At 51.0% G+C, this 18,143-nt stretch overlaps 2 long non-coding RNA genes across 5 annotated transcripts; one reads left to right on the top strand and one right to left on the bottom strand.

Annotated features, from left to right (window-relative positions):
* Positions 1-2,733: 2,733 nt before the first annotated feature.
* LOC311582972 lies at positions 2,734-17,905 on the bottom strand. The gene is made up of 3 exons (XR_014774341.1): positions 17,822-17,905; positions 3,868-3,945; positions 2,734-3,114 (listed from the first exon to the last, which is right to left on the bottom strand). It is a non-coding gene; the product is annotated as an uncharacterized lncRNA (long non-coding RNA).
* Positions 5,948-11,873, top strand: LOC311582971. 4 transcript variants are annotated; one of them, XR_014774337.1, is made up of 4 exons: positions 5,948-6,250; positions 9,150-9,243; positions 9,525-9,828; positions 11,332-11,873. It is a non-coding gene; the product is annotated as an uncharacterized lncRNA (long non-coding RNA). The 4 variants fall into 4 exon arrangements; XR_014774338.1 differs by having other exon boundaries at positions 9,099-9,243; XR_014774339.1 differs by lacking the exon at positions 9,150-9,243 and having other exon boundaries at positions 5,953-6,250; positions 9,522-9,828; positions 11,332-11,872.
* Positions 17,906-18,143: the final 238 nt, after the last annotated feature.

The following is an 18,143-nucleotide window of genomic DNA, read 5'->3' as shown; positions in this document are numbered from 1 at the left end:
TTCCACTGCCTCCCAAGTTCTGCACTACGAGCATGGGTCACTATACTTGGCTAATAAACATTCTTTTTCTTATGATCACTGCTGTGTGCTGCTGCCCTGGCTCTGCTTTGGAAACTTCGTGGGAGACAGCTCATTAGATCTGCCCTCTATCTATACAGCTCGTTTGTCTTCTAAAATCGGAAGCACACATCCATAACGGAGGTCCTTGGGCTGGGCACTCTTCCTGGGCCTTCAGAGGCAGGTGGCTCAGCCAAGGCATGGAGGGAACTTTCTTCTACAATGACCTCCGCTGATGTACTTGGTGCCCCCAGGACAACAGGCCAGGGCTGTGACACACTGTGGTCTGTTGACTCTCTAATGCTCTTTAACAGAAATTGCCAAGAAGTCTCTCCATCATGCAGGACCTCAGTGCGAGACTGAGGATGTGGCTCAGTTGGTAGAACGCTTGCCTAACATACACAATCTGGTTTGATCCCACCACATGCACCACATAAACCTGCCACGATGGCACAGCCTGCTGCCCCAGCGCTCAGGAAGCAGAGGCAGGAGGATCGGAAGTTCAAGACCATCCTTGGCTGTATAGGACATACAAGGGTAGCTTGGGCTCCATGAAACCCTGTCTAAGTAAGTACAGAACCTTAATGAAAACCTGGAAATTACCTTGGCTGTCATTTTATTTTACATGTATGTATGTATGTATGTATGTACGTGTGTGTATTCTAATGTATGTGTGTGGGTATGTGTGATGTATATATGTGCATGTATGAGGTATATGTATATGTTTGTATGAATGTACATATGTATGATGTATATGTATGAATGTTTCCTTGTATGTATGTATGATGTGTGTATGTATATATATGTGTGTGCATGCATGTATGCATAATGTATGTGTGTATGCTGTGTATGTGTGTGTATGTATGTATGTATGTGTGTATGTATGTATGTGTGTGTATGTATGTGTGTGTATGTATGTGTGTGTATGTATGTGTGTGTGTATGTATGTGTGTGTGTGATGTGTGTGTGTACAGACATGCCACAAGAGAGTGGAGTTCAGAGATGGTTCGTGCTCTCTGTGGGTTCATGTGGGTGCCGGGTATAGAATTCAGGTCACCATGCTTGGAGCAAGCACCTACAGAGCCGTCCCAGTGGCCCTTGGTCAGCATTGTATTCATTGGCCTGAGCCACAGTTGCAGGCTGTTTCATTCAAGAGATGGGTTTGGTTATTATCTAGAAATTTCCTGACAAGCAGGTTTTCTTCTTCCAAGCACCAGGGAGCAAGAACACACTGTTAGCAATATTGTTTTTGAAATGTGTCAGGTGCCCTTTGACTGACAAACTTTGCTAGCACACAGCCCATATTACATTATACAGAGGAGTTAGTGGAGTGCCTGTGGATTTCTCTTTTTAACTTTATTTATTTATTTTTATTATTCATAGGGGCTGTGAGTGTATGAAAACAAGAGGACAACTTTGTGGATTTAGGGTTCCGGGGTTCAAATTCATATTGTGAGGTTTGGCAGCAAATATCTTTACTACTCCAGCACTCGGGAGGCAGAGGCAGGTACATCTCTGTGAGTTCTAGGCCAGCCTGGTCTACAAAGTGAGTCCAAGACAGCCAGGGCTACACAGGGAAACCCTGTCTCAAAAAACAAAAACAAAAAAACAAAAAAAAAATTATATATCTTTACTACTGAGCTGTAACGCCAACTGACTTGTGGATGTGTGTGTGTGTGTATGTGTGTCTTTTTTTGTTTCTTTGTTTTTCTTTTTTCTTTTTGGTTTTTTGAGAAAAAAAGAAAAATTCAAGATATTTCTGCATGCATCCTATTATTGTGGTATTTATTAATTTACCTATTTGTTCATTTATTCTGAGAGGATCATGCTCCCTATCTAGCTCTTTTTTTTTTTTTTTAAGATTTATTTATTATTCTGTGCACAGTGCTCTGCCTGCATGTACACCTGCATGCCAGAAGAGGGCACCAGATCTCATTACTGATGGTTCTGAGCCACCCTGTGGCTGCTGGGAATTGAACTCATGACCTCTGGAAAAGCAACCAGTGCTCTTAACCTCTGAGCCACCTCTCCAGCCTCGACCACCCCACCCCCACCCCACCCCCCCGCAACTGTGTATCTCTTAATAGGCAGAAACTGGCTAGGCGTGGTGGCGCACGCCTTTAATCCCAGCACCCAGCACGGGAGGCAGAGGCAGGCGGATCGCTGTGAGTTGGAGGCCAGCCTGGTCTACACAGCGAGTCCAGGACAGCCAAGGCTACACAGAGAAACCCTGTGTACACAGAAAAACCAAAAACAAAAACAAAAAAAATAAAAACAAAAACAACAACAACAATCCAGAAACTGGATAAATAGGTCAGGCTGACTTCAGGTTTGCAGTCATGCTGTTTTTCTTCTGTCCCTGTAATTCAGGGATTACAGACTTGAGCTACCAAACACGGCTTCGCTCTGGTACTTGTACAATTCTTCATGGCGCCTTAAAAGCTATCCCCTCCCCCTAAACCGGATGTGGTGGCCCACACCTTTAATCCCAGCACTCGGGAGGCAGAGTCAGGCGGATCTCTGAGTTTGAGGCTAGCCTGGTCTCCAAAGTGAGTCCAGAACAGCCAAGGTACAAAAAGAAACCCTGTCTCGAAAAACCAAAATAAAACAAAATAAAATAAAAAATCACCCCCCCCCCAACTGCCCTGAGTCCAGTGTGGTGTTATACGGTTTTAATCCAAGCACTAGGCATGCAGAGGCAGGATCTCTGAGTTTGAAACCAGCCGGAGCTATACAGTCTCAAATAAATAAATAAACGTGTCTGTAAATAAATAAGTAGCCTCCCCCTAAAAAGTTCCCCATTATGCCCAGTATCATGGAGCATGCTCAGAAGGCCCTAGGTCGCCCGGTCAGAAGAGGCCGCCAATCACATATCACCCTGAGTGCGCTGTCCATTCCGAGCAGTGAAGCTTCCTTGGTGGCACGAAGGGACACAAAAATTCAAACTGCTTCCTTTTCCATGTCCAGCGCATGTGACAAGCCTAGAGGTTTCCGAAGCCACCAGCTGGGGTCCTCAGGGACTGTGCCTTCTGTTCGGGATCTCCTGGGCAGCAGCCACTGTGGATTAGGAGGTAAATGATAGCTTGGGCAGGTCCACATGCCCAGACACCCAGCCTTGTGCAGGCGCTCCGCAAAGCCTGCGCAGTGTGTCAGGGCTATAAATAGCCCCCAGCCTCTGATCTAGGTTCAAGGAGATCCTGAGAGAAAAGGGCACTGCTGAGGTGAGGGGGAAAAAAAAAAAAAGAACGTTTTTGTGATTTCAAGCATCAAGGGAAGCCTCTATGGAATCCGGGATTTTCAGGTTAATTTCCTTTGGGATTTAGATTGGGTTTATGAGAGCAAAGGTGACACAGGACAAGGCCAGACACCTTAGAGGCCGGGACACTGGCAGGGGAGTAGGGGAAAGACCCAAGACTTAGTTTCCAAGTAGCTTAACTATCCAATTTACTGAGAAGCAGAGAGATGCCTTCCAAAGCGGACCCTCAGCAATACAGTCCTCCCAAGACACGTAGCTGAGAAGCTGCGCCTTCCCGGGTCACTGTGGGGGTCAAGGCTCAGCTTCTGAGAGTCAGGGTTTGGTTTATTCCATGACTGTCTACCAGGACGGACCCGGGGGCGGGGGGCACCCAGTCTGACTCAGGGAAGAGGTCCTCAGCTCCTGCCTGCCACAGGCTGGGGGGGGGGTCCGAGGCACCCACACATCACTGAGATTCATGACATTTCAGGGGCTGATCTCTGCTTCAAAGCATGCTGTAGGGGGTGAGCCAACAGGATGGGTTCAGGGTGCTGACTTTAGTGCAAAGGACATACCATGGCATCTTTATTACTGTCTTCCTCTCACTGTAGCCTTCAGCTGGTGGACTGGAAGCCTGCTCCCTGCTGTGGGGTCTGGAAGGAAACGGGTGGGTCAGCAGTCAGGAACCAGTGTGCACTGCTCACCTGAGGTGTTGAAGGAAGACACAGGTGGGCCTGGAATCTGGGAGTAAGGGAAGCCAGGCTGAGCCTATCTCCTATCTGTCCAGTGGAGATCTCAGAGAGGGTGAGGTAAACCTTGTCTCTGCCTGAGGAGTTATAAAGAGATGGGCAGTGCCTCAGGCCTGAGGGAAGGGTGTTGAGAATACAGTGTATCCCAAAGAGAACACTTGCCCACTCTTATGAGGAAAAGCAGGTATTCAGAGCTCCTTTGTTGATTCTTTTGGCTGGTTGGTTTTGTTTTGTTTTTCGAGACAAAGTCTCTTATAGCACAGGCTGGCCTCAAACTCCAGACCCTCTTGCCCCTGTCCTGAGGCCTGGAATTCCAGGCTTGTACCACCACACCCAGCCGCGACAGTGGATTCTGAAGAAGTGCCTGCAACTGCTCTCTGGCCAATGGCTCAGACACCCAGCATCACAGATAGAATTTCAAAGCATTCTGCTAGAGGCAGTGTGGGCACACAGGCCAGCAATCTGTGTGGTGAGCTGGCAGTGCTCTGCAGGCCAGCACTGGCTCTCACACTGGCTCCCTCACTGGCTCCCCTCACTGGCTCCCCTCACTGGCTCCACACTGGCTCCCTCACTGGCTCCCTCACTGGCTCCCGCACTGGCTCCCTCACTGGCTCCCTCACTGGCTCCCACACTGGCTCCCACACTGGCTCCCTCACTGGCTCCCCTCACTGGTTCCCCTCACTGGCTCCCACACTGGCTCCCTCACTGGCTCCCCTCACTGGCTCCCACACTGGCTCCCTCACTGGCTCCCCTCACTGGCTCCCACACTGGCTCCCCTCACTGGCTCCCTCACTGGCTCCCACAGCTCTGCTCCCACAGCATTTTACACCATGGCCACCACTCATACCAGGGTCTTCATGAAGATGTTTTCTCTGTCTAACCCATATCTCCACCCAACCCAAAGTCCAGGAAGCCAGCTCTGTACACACTGGCCACCCGTCCATTTCTGTCACACTGTCACATACCCCAGTTACACACCCACTCTCCATGACAGCCCCTGCCACAAGCTTCAGCACCGTTGGTGAACATGGGACAGATTCCAAGGCTGGCTCCCAGCACCAAGCTATGTCCTCCCAAGCCCTATCCAGCTCTGCAGTTGGTACCATACATTCATGCTCAGACAGCCTTTAGTGGACTCAGCTCTTAGTTTTGTTGTTGTTGTTTGTTTTTCGAGGCAAGGTTTCCCTGTGTAGCCTTGGCTGTCCTAGACTCGCTCTGTAGACCAGCCTGGCCTCAAACTCACTGCAATCCGCCTGCCTGCTGAGATTAAAGGCATGTGCCACCACGCCCAGCTCAGCCTTTGGTTTTTAAAAATCTGTTTGATTTGCAATAGGGTCTTACTATGAAACCTTGTCTGGCCTGGTACGTAGTAACTCAATATGTCACCCATTTAGGCCTGAAATGTGCCATCCTGCTCAGCTTCTCAAGTGATGGGATGAACAAGCCTGCATCATCATGCCTGGTACTGTTTCTGTATTCTAAATAGGGTCTAGCTATGTAGCCCAGGCTGGGATGGAACTTATGGTCCTCCTGCCTTAGCCTCCCATTGCTGGGATTATAGGCATGCATCTTTTTGGGGAAGAGGAGGTTCAAGACAGGGTCTCTCTGTGTAGCCTTGGCTGTCCTGCACTCACTTTGTAGAACAGGCTGGCCTCGAACTCCCAGATATCCACCCGCCTCTGCCTCCCCAAATGCTGGGGTTACAGGTGGGCACCACCACACCCGGGTTAGGCATGCATCTTAACACTGGCCCTACATCCACCTACATAGAAAACTCCTCCCATAATTTATCATCCAGTGTGCAAAGTTACCAGCCCTGTAGGTTGGAAATGGGCTTGTTTCTGCTAGAGAGCCAGGCTCGCAGGAAACACTCAAGATTCTGCTTCTGTGAGGCCCTAACTAGACAGAGAAATGCTATTTTTGCTGTTATATAAAGGTGCAAACTGTTCTCTCTGTCTCTCAAAAATGATCTTCCTGCACACAGAAGGCATGTTGAGCTCAACGCCCCTGAGATGAATCATCTGTAGCATCGTTATCCATTTTCCTCCCCATGACAGCCTCATCTCTAGCCCTTTGAGTCCTCAGAATCAGCACCCTGCCTGAAAGCGCCGGGTCGTTTGTTCAGATCAGAAGCCCATAAGTACGTACGGACACAGCAATGCGATTTCACCTTGAGGGTAAGGCGGCCATGGCGCCGAGGTCAGCTATGGTAAGTGTATTTGCTATTATTATGTGAGTGTGCACGTATGTGTATGTACATGCATTTGTCCTACATCTGTCCCACATGTGTGGTGGTCAGGGAACAGGTTGGAGAAGTCAGCTCTCTCTTCCCATCATGTGGATTCCAGGGATCAGACTCAGGCTGTCAGGCATAATAGCAAATGCCTTCACCTGCTGGGTCATCTCCCTAGCGCTTAACTCTGGTCCCTGGTCCTTCTTCCTGAATGCCTTTTAAGACACAGGAGTCATGACATCTGCTGACCTTGAAGCAGGAAAACATTGGAGGTACCATTACTCCCTACATGACGTTCACTACAGTGGAGGCTGGGCCCAGCACAGCCAAGCCTTGGCTTTGCCTTCTAAGCCAGGTCTTAAGACCCACACCAGAGGCACTTTCCAAAGCTGACACTTTTATGGGCAAGCACCTGCCTTTCTGAAAACGTTGTGAGTGACGTCATCTGAGCCAAGCAACCTCTGTCCATCTCGGGGAGTTCAGCTGTGCGTTCTTGCAGAAGGACTATCCCAGCTGGGCTGTTGAGGGGAGGGGAGAGTCACGTGGCCCTTACCCGTGGATCCCGCCACTCAGTACCGCCCACCTGTTCAATGCAACTTTGCCTAATTGCAGCATGGCCCAGGGGAAAGAGTACAGGCCAGCAAAGACGAGGAGAAGGGGCTGTCTGTGTGACTACGGGGAAGCCCTATCCCTGGTAGGTGAGGGCTTTCCAGGCACAGCTTTCCACAGAAGGAACACCCACACCACTGTATGCTTCACTTATGCTCTATAAATAAGCCCAATAAACTCATCGCTTCCCCAGAGTGATCTTTGTGGAATCGTGCCTTGGTTTCTCATCGGGACCTCAGGAGGAGGAGGGGCCCGCATTGCTTGTGACTCCCCCAGGGAAGGAATTTTAGAAACAGAGGCTTCTGGCATGCAGGCAGAACACTGTATACATAATAAATAAATAAATATGTTTTTAAAAAGAAAAAGAGCCGGGCATGGTGGTGCATCCCTTTAATCCCAGCACTTGGGAGGCAGAAGCAGGCAGATTGCTGTGAGTTCAAGGCCAGCCTGGTCTACAAAGAGAGTCCAGGACAGCCAAGGCTACACAGAGAAACTCTGTCTCAAAAAACAAAAACAAAAACAAAAAGAAGAAGAAGAAGGAGGAGGAGAAGGAGAAGGAAAAGCGGGGCAGAAAGTGGGACCGGAAACCTCAAGGCTGGCCAGTGACCCACTTCCTACACTAAGACCCCACCTCCTAAAGTTTCCACAAGCGCTAAAACAGCACCCACCCCATGCTGGGGAACAGGGTTCCACACAGGAGCCTGTTGGAAGGTACATTTCACATCCAAAAGCCACGACCTTCCATAAAACCAGCTGTTCAGGAGGGGATCACAGGAGGGAGTTATAAGCCGTCCTGTGTTCCTTAAATCAGCCCTAAGCCTGGGTCTCAGAAAGTGACCTTATTTGGAAAGAGAGTCTGATTTATTATGTCCTGTGCTCTTATAAATAATGAAATTGGATATAGATACGTGTTTCAGGAGGACACCATTAGGAAACAGGACACTGTTTGCAAGGCAAGGAGAAGGCTCAAAAGAAACCCTTCCCCTATTTTTAATACTTGCACCTATTTGCATTGGAAATAAGAAGAATCTGGCTCTATGCACAGTGAGTGCTAATCATGGCGGTGCTGGCCTGTGATGCAGTCCTCAGTACAGTTACACTAGCCTAGGCCACATGGTGAGATGTTACACTAAAGGTTATTAAAGGCACATCAAAATCAGATTTCTGAATGCTTTTTCTTTGTTTTACTAAATAGTCTCCTTTATAATCAACAACAAAAATTCTATATTTACTTACCCACCTCAAGAGAAAAATTAAAGCCAGGCATGGTGGTGCACGTCTTTAATGCCAGCACTTGGGAGGCAGAGACAGGTAGATTTCTGTGAGTTCAAGGCCAGCCTGGTCTGCAAAGTGAGTCCAGGACATCCAGGGCTATACAGAGAAACCCTGTCTCGAAAAACCTAAATAAATAAAACTGTTTTCTTCAATGGGGAGCCCACATCATGCACTTGTAGTTCCAGCATTTAGAAGGCTGAGGCAGGAGAATTGCCATAACTTTGAAGCCAGTCTGGGCTATATAGTAGGAACCAGGTCAGCTAGGGCTACATAGAAAGACCTTGGATTTAAAAAATGAAAAAGAGAAAGCAGGCAGTGGTGGTGCACACTTTTAAATCCAGCAACTCAGAGGCAGAGACAGGCAGATCTCTGTAATTCAAGGACAATCTGGTCTATGGAGTGAGTTTCAGAATAGCCAGAGCTCTATATTAGAGAGACCCTGTCTCAAAAAACAAAATAATAATAATAATAATAATAATAATAATAATAATAATAATAATAATAATAATAGTAATAGTAATAATAAAATGTCCAGATTTCTTTTTTGGCTTTGTGAGACAGGGTTTCTCTGTGTAGCCCTAGCTGTCCTGAAACTCCCCCTGTAGACCAGGCTGGCCTCGAACTCAGAGATCCATTTGCCTCTGCCTCCTGTGTACCACCACTGCCTGGTGCAATGAGTCCAGACTTCTTTTTTTTTTTTTGGTTTTCCAGACAGGGTTTCTCTGTGTAGCCTTGGCTGTCCTGGACTCACTTTGTAGACCAGGCTGGCCTTGAACTCACAACGATCCACCTGCCTCTGCCTCCTGAGTGCTGGGATTAAAGGCGTGTGCCACCACGCCCGGCCCAGACTTCTAAAGATTGAAAAAACCATCAACAGCAAGGCTGGGTTCTGGCCCTCACATGCTCATCAACCCCTTGTTTAACGTCCACTTTTCTGCAGCCAACGGTTGGCAGCCCATCTTGCTTCTGTCCCTATTTCTTCTGGTCCCAGAGTCACTCGCGGTTCCACAGCTGAGAATTCATCTGTGTTTGGGGAAAATGCCGGGGACACCTTAGACCTGTCTGGAGAACTACCCGGGCAGTAGGTCAGTTCTACAGGAATTAGCCAAAGCATCATTTCCCAGTAGAGACCTGGTCCAGAAAACTCAGTGGATGAACTGTCTGCACACCATGTACTGAAGGCACAACCTTCCCACTGTTGGTTCCTTCAGAACAAAATAAATACACCAAGAGAGCAAGAGAGGAGGGGGAGGGGAGGGGGAGGGGAGGGGGAGGGGGAGGGGGAGGGGAGGGGAGGGGAGGGGAAGGCAGAGGGGGAAGAGGAGGAGGAAAGCATGGTTATATGTTTTCCACTTGGCCCCAGCAGCCTGGAAGTTGACAATGTAGCTCAAAGGAGCGGCCACACAGCCCCACACAAGGGCTGCCGTGAGCGTCTTCCTGTGCCACGGGTATGGGAAGATTCTGGGGCCTCCACCTCTGGCAGATAATGCAGGAACTCGGAACCTAACCTAACCTAACTCCTGAACTTCTGTGAACATGGCCTGGGAGGATGAGCAGACTGAGAGCATGAGGTGACAATGCATCTGGAGTCTCCAAGATGAAACAGTCTTGTCTCTGTCCTCTGGTGAAAATGTCCCCTCCGGTCTATGGCCTGCTGTGCTCGTCACTGGGTAAGCTCAGCTGTGCAGAAGCCTGAAGCCTCGGTCATGACATGGAAGGTTTTCTGTGGACATCAGGGCTCCCCTGGATCAAACGGCAGGACCAAGTCAGCGTGCCCCCTCTCCCTGCCCCATATGGATGGGACTCATGGCCTTCAGAATGCGTTCTGGCCTCCAAGAGTACTGCATGGACGTGATGCCTACACTCACACACACACACACACACACACACACACACACACACACACACACACACAAAACACCACACACAGAACTTTTGTATTAAAAAGCAAACAAAGCCATCCTGAGCTATAAAGTTCAAGGATAGGCTGGTGACTATCTATATAGGTAAGATATAGATATCTATATAGATAAGAGCTGGTGATTGGGCTCAGTGGCTGAAGACTTTCTCACCAAGCAAGCGTGAGGGCCCATGTTCCATGCCCAGTACCATAGAAAAGTCCAAGTTTGCCGGGCATGGTGGCGCACGCCTTCAATCCCAACACTCGGGAGGCAGAGGCAGGCGAGTCCAGGACAGCCAAGGCTACACAGAGAAACCTTGTCTCGAAAAACCAAAAAAACAAAAACAAAAACATAAAACAGGGGCTGGAGAAATGGCTCAGCAGTTAAGACTTCTGAAAGTCCTGAGTTCAATTCCCAGCAACCACACGGTGACTCACAACCATCTATAATGTGATCCTCTGGTATTCAGGTGTACATATAGATGCAACACTCAGATAGATAAAAATAAATAAATACATCTTTTTTTTTTCTTTTCTCTTTTTGGTTTTCTTAGACAGGGCTTCTCTGGGCCATCTTGGTCTCACTTTGTAGACCAGGCTGGCCTCGAACTCACAGGGATCTGCTGGCCTACTACCTCCCAAGTGCTAGGACTAAAGGCGTGCACCACCATGCCCACCTATGAATAAATCTTTACATACAAAAAGATCAAAGGTCACCCTTGGCCTATATGGTAAGTTCAAGGCTAGCTTGGCATACAGCAGAGCCTGTGCACAGAAGGAAGAAAATGGAGGGAAAGGAGAAGCGAGCACTGTTGTTTGTAAACACGACAACTCCCGCCAAGTTCAAGGCTGCCCCGTCCACTCCAAAGACTTCATCCCAGGCTCTGGGGAGCTCAGCCCTGGCTGTTGGGCTCAGCACAGCAGTCACTGCTCCTGGCCACGTCTGCAGGCTCCAGGGCTTCCTGCTCCGGACAGCAAGAGGGTCTGCGGCAAAGACTATTTGTGGCTCAGTCTTTTTTTTTTTCCTTAAAGATTTTATTTATTTATTTTATGTATATGAGCACTCTATGTACATGTACACCTGTCCTCTGGAAGAAGGCTTTAGAGGGTATAGATGGTTGTGAGTTGTGGCTCAGTCTTAAACAAGCCACAGTGCACCAAAAATGCTAAGGCTGTGGGTTTGTTTTTTGGGTGTGTGAGGGGGGCGGCGGGGGCGGTGAAGGGAGGGATTTGGAGTCCTCCATTCTGCTGAAGATTTCGCTGTCTATTTCAGGAGAGGTTTGGGACGCGTGGAGTGCACACGCTCACAGACACGTGCACGCGAGAGCTGGACTGCAGCCCGGCTCCGGAGAAGCTGCTCCCCCTGGAGACTGATATTCAGAAAGGGAAAAGCCCGTGTGTGAAAGCGAATCGCCAGGCTGCCTAGAATGTGTCCACCACAGGATGCTGTAGCCATCTGACATGCAGGAAGGGAAAACGCCCCAAATGCCAAGACAGAGGTCCTTCTTCCAAAGGAGAGTTCACAAGGACCCCAGAGAGGGAAGAGTGGGTCTGCTTCCTCCCAACGGGGCCAAGAAGCCCTCACTTGACCTCAACAGACAAATGGTGGGAGCCCAGCAGTAATGTACACGCAAACTACCTGGGGGTGGTGTGCGTCTGTTATACCAACCCCCAGGAAACCCGTCCCCTTCCCTGAAGGTCCCTGTTGCTTTGTAGATTTGGTCCATGCCAAAAGGGGGGATCAGGTCAGAAAGGGGACACCTTCCAACAACAAATAAAGATGTGTAAGTCTACACGATATAAACTATGATTTGTTAAGTAAATAATTCGGGGAGAAGACAGCCCTTGTTCTAAGGGTCTGAATAGTACAGGTGACTGCTTCCGCCTCCAGCAGCCTGGGCTCCAGAGGGAATTTAGCAGGAGAGCCCCAGCAGACAACATACCCGTGCAGCACATGGCCATGGTGACTTCCCAGCATGCACATGTTATTCAACAGGAAGTCACTTTGTTACTTCCATGTTTGTTCTAGAAGCTCCAGTCAGACTATAACGTCAGGGAATTGAACATTCTGCGAAATAGCTGACCAGGAGCCAAGCCTGTAATCCCAGCCCTGAGCAAGGATCTCAGTACTGTCAAAATCATTGAAAAGGAAGGAAGGAAGGAAGGAAGGAAGGAAGGAAGGAAGGAAGGAAGGAAGGAAGGAAGGAAGGAAGGAAGAAAAATGTCAGGGGTCTGGAGAGATGGATCGGTGGTTAAGAGTACTGTTTTTCCAGAGGTCCTGAGTTCAAGTCCCAGCAACCATCTATAATCTGATCTGATGCCCTCTGCTGGCCTGCAGGTGTACATGCAGCCAGAGCACTGTATAATAAATAATAATAAATCAATTTTAAAAAAAAGAAAGAAAAGAAAAGAAAACGCTAGGACAGTGCCACAGCCAGAGGAGCATCAGCAAGCTCAGTGGCTGCATGGAGTCGTGACTGCGTGGTTCCTGGAGTGGGAGACTGGTGTGAGCAGCACGTATCTCGGGAGATGGGGAAAACTGGAGCATGGTGACAGTACGGGACCCCGGCTTGCCTAACGTGTCCTCTGCCTGCACCGTGCTCCCCTCCTCCCCAACCCAGACCTTGGCAATCCTGACACCAAGGGCTCAAGTTCTTTTATGACTGTCCTCTGTCCAGTCTGTGGATGGTGGAGATGGTTTCCATAGTGACTCTATTGCAGTAGTGTCCACGGCCAGAGGCTGGAGTCTCCTCGCATCAAAAGCGCAACCCCGGCTGCAAAAGGCACCTCCTGGTGTTTTCTCATCTGCTAAGACCAGCAAGGGAGGTAGCTCTAGGGAGCTGACAGCACCAAATAACCCCGCCCCCCCACCCCCACCCCACCCCCACCCCCGCACGCGTTGCAACAGCTCCCCAACTGCTTCCTGCAATATTCCAGCTGGGCCAGGGACCACAAACCCAAACAGACACTTGAAGGCAGTGAGGACTGCAGACTCTCACTCGGCACCCGTTTTTGAGGTGCTCTGTTAGTGGAGCTGGCTCGGGAGCCCCGGACTGCAGTGGGCTCCCCCTGCTGGCTGTGATGAGTGAAAGGAGGCAGGTGCACTGGGGACGACGCCTGTCATTTTCTATCACCCCTCCCCCACTCCTCCAACTAGTGAAGTGGAGGACAGCATACATTCCTCCCAACCCAAACTCAGCTGGCCCGCTCTCGGCATGGAGCGAGGTGGGCCCTGCCTTGCGTCAGCCAGCGCCCCGCTGCCTCTCTGGGAGCAGCGCCTCCCATTTCCAGAGTTAGCCCCTTCTTGTTGAGCTGCGTTAGCTGCCCTGACAAACGCTCACACAGCCATGTGGGGGAAAGCAAGCCGGGCCCTGCTCAGCCTCCGGCCAAGCCAATTCACACACTGGAAAGCATCATCAGGAGTTGGGAATAATGAGTTAAGCAAGGCAGAGGTTTGTGGTATGCCCTCTGTCTGGAGCCCTGGGCCTGGCTTCCTGCAGTCCTTGAGGACCCCAGGCAAGCTCAGGCTCAGAGACAGGGCCCTGCCCAGAATGAACACCCCACCCAACTCCACCCTACCCCACCCCAATGTCTCCAAGCTGCAGAGTTCCTGAGACCTAATAATACAGACAAATCAGGAGGCAGGCCACAGTCCCTAGCCATGCAAGGACAGGAAGAAAGCTGATGCCTGTTCTGGCTTGTCCCCTGGCTTTGCCCTCAGGCAGTACGGCTGCCCGGGGGCCAACAGGGCCTATATTGAGAGGGTGAGCCTGCTGGCGGGAATGGCCGGCATGCACCCAGCTGTCACAGCAGCCCTGCCCAGCCAGCCAGCAGAGCTGAGCTCACAGGGCCACCGCCATGACACTCAGCTATGCTCTCTTCCAGTTAGAACCCAGCCACTACGCATGGGGAAGGGGATGTCACTTAGGACGTTATGGCACAAACAAAGGGGGGCGTATGTACACAGAAGACCCTGCCCAAGGTCTAAAGAACTGTCTGGGGCCCTACCACCCCAACACTCTCCTCACGATCTCCTGACTCAGGGGAAGAGGCAAGCAAAAGAGATAAGCTCTCTCTCTCTCTCTCTCTCTCTCTCTCTCTCTCTCTCTGTTTTTCAAAACAGGGTTTCTCTGTGTAGCCTTGGCTGTCCTGGACTTGGCTTTGTAGACCAGGCTGGCCTCGAACTCACAGTGATCCGCTTGCCTCTGCCTCCCGAGTGCTGGGATTAAAGCGTGCACCACCACACCCTGCCAGAGATGATCTCTTGACACAGTGGTATCATGGTCCCCTTGGCCTTGCGCTTGCTTCGCATCCTCTAAGTGGGACTCCTCGAAACTCTTCTCCCCAGCAGGCAGCTCCCCAAGGGACAACCTCCTCGCCTCAGGTCGCAATAAGCAGAGATGCCTCCCCAACTGGCCCTGGTGTAAGGGAGTCGGTTATGAATGGACACTTGGTCTCTGCCCAGAGCTGCTGAGAGCAACAAGACCCTGGTGAGAGGATGGTGTCTGAGGAGAGTGTCCAGAAGCTTGAAGCAGGGACACTTCCCACTGGGGACTGGGACCCAAACCCTGGCCATCTGGACCCCTGAGAGGTGCCTATCCAAGCTGCTCTCAATCCCAGGCCTAAGCCACAAACCCAGAGCAGCCTTGTCCCCTGCTTCCTGCTGGGGGTGGGCAGTGTTCAAGACAACCGTGAGCTGCTGGCAGAAGCCTCCAGAAGGGGGAACTGTGCCAGGAGCTGGCACTTATAGATCGCTTCAGTGTGTATGGAGGCCACGCCTAGGCTCTTTTTCTGAAGGTGTCTTCCTGAAGACAGACCAACAGATTTTTTTGGCTTTTCTCACTTAGGTGCCCAAGCTGGCAGGCAGTGTCTGCCCTGGGGATGTGGGACCACAGTCACTTTGACTGTCCGCTTCCCCACAGCTTGGTAAGAAGGTGCCTGTTGCTCCCACCTCACTGGGATCCCTCGTCTGAGGTTTATGAAGCTCCGCTCAGTATCGTCCTTACAGATGAAGGATAGAAGCTTAACGATGTGGGCTGATTTGTCCGGTGTACCATTCTTTCCAAAATGGCGGGCCTGGGGTTCTGTGGTTCCGTTTGCATCTCACCGTTCCCTGTACCTGAGAGTCCTACCACATGGGTGCCCTTGCCCACTGTTCCAAGTCCTTCCTGAAGCAGCTGCCTTTGGTACGGCAGCCTGCTGCTCTTCTTGTAAATTCTCTTCTCTGCTCCCAGAGCCTCTGACGCTGCCAGAGCCTGTAGCGCCTTGGCCGGCCCTGCAGGGCCAGAGGCCGAAAGCACCGTCTATTGAAAAGGCTAGGAGCTCCTAGTGATTGCTCTGAAATTTCAATCTAGACTTTCAGATCACTCCCTCAGTCCTAGCCCTCTGCCATCAGAGTCCCCTCCGCCAACTGGAAGGCTTATTTCGCGTAAGATATGAGCAGGCGCTGGTATAAAAATAGAGGCAGGCAGTGGGCGCTGTTCAGTGACTCACTAGGCAGGCAGGCTGGCGGAGGGCTCTGTGGACAGCTGCTGTGCCGGCTCCTCCTTCCCTCCCCACCCCCACCCCCAGCCAGTGCTGCCCCCTCCCTTTGCTGCCCCTCCCCTAGACCTCCCCTCTCCTGGGCTTCCTTTCCATCCTCACCCCCACTCTTGCTTACACAGCAGGGTCTCCAGAGCAGACTAAAAGGTCAGGCGGGATAGACAGGAGGGGCACAGACAGGAGAGGGGCCAGGCAGCAGGGGCTCTCATCCCCCAGTAATCTTGGGGTTTCTATACGGCACATTCCAGTTCCAGTTCTACTGGATCTCCGTGTTAGCCCCAAGGCTCCAGCGGACTGAGGGGAAGTCAAAGGGCTGAGAGGCACGCACGTGTCACCCAGGGCCCAGACTGCACGCCTCCTCCCCGCCACCCACCCCCAGCCCTCCCTCACATCTTGTGCTTAAAGCAGATCAATAGTTTCCCATTGCATCTATTCATTATTTACTTATTTATTTAATGTATGTGGGTGCTTTGCCAGATGGTTGGGTGCTGGGATCAAACCCCAGTCCTCTGGAAGAACAGCCAGTGCGCTCCTAACGGATGAGCCATCGCTCCAGCCCCTCCCCCGCATTGTTCTTATGATGTGGAAACAGTAAGAACCCAGCTCCCATGTGCCCAGCAAGGAGGTTTGCACCGCGGGGCAGCCGCCCTCACTGCACGCTTACCCCAGACACAACCCCCCTCCAAGCCCAGCCATGGCCTTGCAAGAGCCTCCCCTCTCAACACTTGCCAACTCCTCCTGGTTCCCAGAACCCCTTCTCCTCTGCAGCCCTTGCGGAATGTGCAGGCTGATGAACCTGTCCCTCCCTTCTAGGCACAACGCCCTGGGGAGGAGACACCGATTCCCTGGTCTCCACTGCTCCTCCTGCACACAGCAGGCGCTTTGCTACATGTAACTACGTTTGCTATGTCCAGTTGCATCCATTTCCGTGTAAACGACACAATTTCCTTCTTCACTGTGGCTAAAACCCCAGTTGTGTAAATACACCCTGCTGTCCCTATCTTTTCCTGTCGTTGGAGCCCACGCTTGGTTCCACAGCTCGGCTACTGTGAATGGTGCTGCAGCAAGCACGCCTGTGGAGGTGGGCTCTGTAGTGTGTTGTCTTGGGGTCCTTTGGTCAATCCCCCCAAATGGAAGTGAACCGGCCTAGCAGAACACTGGGGACTAACTGGGGGGCTGCAGAGAAAGAGGAGGGGAAGGGGGCGGTGGAGGAAAAGTTCAACGTACGTTATATGTGAAGGTGTCCTTGTGTAACTCTGTTCTTTGCGTAGTGAACATAACGCCAACTGGAAAATCAAAACAATCCATTGTGCTTCCGGGGCCTGACTGGTCCTTAGACAGTGTCACCTCAGCACAGCAGGAAGGAGCCGGCCTCACCGGGACTGCACACATTGGCCTCACCGGGACTGCACACATTGGCCTCACCGGGACTGCACACATTGGCCTCACCTGCCCTGGCATCTGAGAGACCTTTCTTTTTCCCTTCCTTCCCTCTTTCTCTTTCTTTCTTTCTTTTTTTCTTTCTTTTGAGACATGGTCTCACTGTGTAGCTCTGGATGGTCTGGAATGCTCTATGTAGACCAGGTTGGCCTTGAACTCACAAAGAACTGCCTGCCTTCTGCTTCCCGGGTGCTGGGACTACTCCACCTTATGTGATTTCTCAGGGACTGTGGTCCTAGTCTCAGGCCCAGCACAACGGGAGCAGGACACGGTCCTCTCTTCGCTGCTGTCTCGGCACTCCCGGGGAGGGCAGCCAGCCCCGCCTTGAGAAACCTGAATCCTAATCTCCCCGCCTGTTACAGGCTGAGCACTTGAAGCTGGGGTGAAGATTAGAACGTTCAGATTTCAGACAAGAGTTCAGGCATCGTGTAAGCGTTGTTTGTTCGGGAAGTGCTCAACCCTGCCACTTTAATCTACAATGGAGTCTTTGAGGGGTTCTCAGGGAAAGCATGAGAGACTCCCCTTCTCCCTAACCCCCTGCTGTGCATACCTTACCAGCCTGGAGCTTAGCTTAGCTGCTTCTGTCCCTACTGCTCCAACCACAGGACTCTGAGAGCAGCAGGCCCCTCCACACAGGTGTCCTTCCTGTGCCGAACGCAGGCCTCCGATGGACAAACATTCTATCACGGTTGGCTTTAATGTCAACTTGCCACAAATTAGAATCATCTGGGCAGGGAGCCTCACCTGGAGAGGAAGTGGCCCTGGTTGATTTGAAGATCCACCTTGGTTGTTTCTCCCAGGAGCAGTCCAGAGAAAGGGTGTGGGGATGGAAGGCCATCAGCGTCAGCTCTCTTGCCGCCTTCTTGGGGCAGCGTTAATTTGCCCTCTTGTTGCAGCTGCTTTCTTTGGCGATTTCAGAGTCAGCATTTCCAACCTTTACCCTGTGGGAAGATTAAATCCGTGGCATAAAGGCAGATCTCTGAGTTTAAGGCCAGCCTGGTCTAGTGATTAAATTCCAAGACAGCCAAGGCTGCAGAGAGACCCTGTCTCAGAAAAGGAAAGAGAAAAAAAAGAAAAAGAAAAAAAGTCTTACAAGGTGAAGGA

This window comes from Acomys minous (assembly GCF_964271855.1).
Source record: "Acomys minous genome assembly, chromosome: 14".
NCBI lineage: Eukaryota > Metazoa > Chordata > Mammalia > Rodentia > Muridae > Acomys > Acomys minous.
Note: the sequence above shows the minus strand (reverse complement) of the source record. Positions and strands in the feature narration are given on the sequence as shown.